This window comes from Rhinopithecus bieti, unplaced genomic scaffold (assembly GCF_001698545.2).
Source record: "Rhinopithecus bieti isolate Rb0 unplaced genomic scaffold, ASM169854v2 scaffold_69431, whole genome shotgun sequence".
Classification (NCBI taxonomy): Eukaryota; Metazoa; Chordata; class Mammalia; order Primates; family Cercopithecidae; genus Rhinopithecus; species Rhinopithecus bieti.
The window spans coordinates 5,064-7,378 of record NW_016825960.1 but is presented as its reverse complement, the minus strand read 5'-3'; positions in this window follow the sequence as shown (position 1 = coordinate 7,378).

Here is a 2,315-nt window from a genome sequence, read left to right as displayed (position 1 = left end):
AGGAAGAGGAGGGCAAGTGTTAAAAACTAACTTCAGATTCTGAGTGTGAGGAACAGCTACCGGAAGAGATTAAAGAAAAGAAAGGAAAACTTAAAAATGTATGTTTTTCTAGCCCGTTGGCTCCACCTGCTGAATTAACTGAATGGCCACCTCCTCTCTCTCCCCTTAATGGATGAGAAAATAAATGAGCTGAAAAACTTACTGCTCCTGTAGTTGCACCATTGAAACCTGGAGCAATTGGCAGTGCTGTACAAAATTCTATTCAAAAAGCTAGAACCAAGGGAGACCTTGAAGCATGGCAATTTCCCATTACTATAATCCAGCAGGAAGGACAGAATATAGCTAATTGGGCCACTTTTCCTTTTAAGTTACTAAAGGAATTTAAGCAAACCATTAGTCAATACGGACCGAACTCTCCTTTTGTGCAAACTTTATTAAAAAATATGGTTCTTGATAATAGATTAATATCATACGATTCAGATACTTTGACAAAATCCGTTTTCACTCCATCTCAGTACTTGCAGTTTAAAACCTGGTGGGCTGATGAAGCTCAAACTCAGGCAAGGGAAAACACACAAGCACAGCCACCTGTGCCTGTTTCCTTTGAACAGTTAATGGGAATTGGCCCTAATTGGGGTCAATGAGAGAATAAAGCAGTAATGGAAGATGTTGCCATTGTTCAGCTGCGTTTTGTGTGCTTACCGGCATGGGAAAGGATACATGTTACAGGGGAAAAATATCCTTTCAGTTCTGTCCGGCAAGGACATAAAGAACCATATATTGATTTTATTGCTTGACTCCAGGAGGCTATGTATGATGCCGTAACTGATAAAATGGCTCAGGATGTTGTAATACAGCTTCTTGCATACAATAATGCTAATGCAGAGTGTCAAACTGCTATTAGATCCCTGAGAGGGAAGGCTCATTTAGCTGAATATATTAAGGCTTGTGATGGCATTGGAGGTAATTTACATAAGGCTACTCCTTTAGCTCAGGCTATGGCTGGATTAAGAATAGGAAAGAATATGCCCTGTTTCTCAGGCTGTTGCTTTAATTGTGGGCGATTTGGACACACAAGAAAGGAATGTAGAAAAGGAAATGAAAAGGCAAAAACTACTATCATCAATCAACAGAAAAGTCCTGGTGTATGTCCCCGTTGTAAGAAAGGCAATCACTGGGCAAGTAAGTGTCATTCTAAATTTAGTAAAGATGGACAACCTCTTTCAGGAAACAGGAAGAGAGCCCCACCTCGAGCCCCTCAACAAACTGAGGCATACCCGGCACAGCCAGTGCCCTTACAAATGTACAAGAATTGTCCCCCGCCTCAGCAGGCAGTGCTGCTGTAGACCTCTACGGCACAATTCCCATCTCCTTACTTCCTGGGGAGCCACCAAAGAAGGTCCCCATGGGAGTTAGGGGACCCTTACCCTCAGGAACAGTGTATTACTTGGAAGGTCTAGTCTAAATTTAAAAGGTGTTATGTACATACGGGAATAATTGACTCTGATTATACCAAAGAAATTCAATTAGTTATTAGTTCCTTGACTCCATGGTCTGCCTCCCCAGGAGAAAGAATTGCTATTACCTTACATAAAACTAGGAAGCAGCACAGTGAAAAGAACAGGAGGCTTTGGTAATACTAATCCAGCAGGAAAAGCTGTGTATTGGGTTAATCAAGTGTCTGACAAAAGACCTATTTGCACAGTAACTATTCAGGGAAAAGATATTGAAGAACTAGTAGATACTAGAGCTGATGTCTCTATTGCTATAAATCAATGACCCCGGCACTGGCCTAAGCAAAAGGCATCCATTGGTATTGTTGGAGTAGGAGCTGCCTCGGAAGTTTTCCAAAGTTCTTTGATTTTACCACATCAAGGGCCGGATGGTTAGGAAGGGATAATCCAACCTATCATTACACCTATTCCTGTTAATTTATGGGGTAGAGACTTATTGCAACAATGGGATGCTGAAATATCTATTCCTACAGATCAATATAGTAATAATAGTAAATAAATGATGAAAAATATGGGATATCGCCTGGGAAAAGAACTAGAAAAAAAAAATAAAATTGGCCAATCAGAACCTTTAGAATTAAAAGGGCAAACAGATCGGACCAGATTGGGTGTCATTTTTAGGAGCGGCCATTGTTGAGCCTCTGGCTCCCATTCCTCTTGTTAGGCTAACTGTCAAACCGGTTTGGGTGCAGTAATGGCCGCTGAAACAGGAAAAACTGGAGGCTTTAAAAGAACTGGTGTGGGAACCATTGCAAAAGAGACACATAGAGACTACTTTCTCCCCTTGGAATTCTCCTGTAT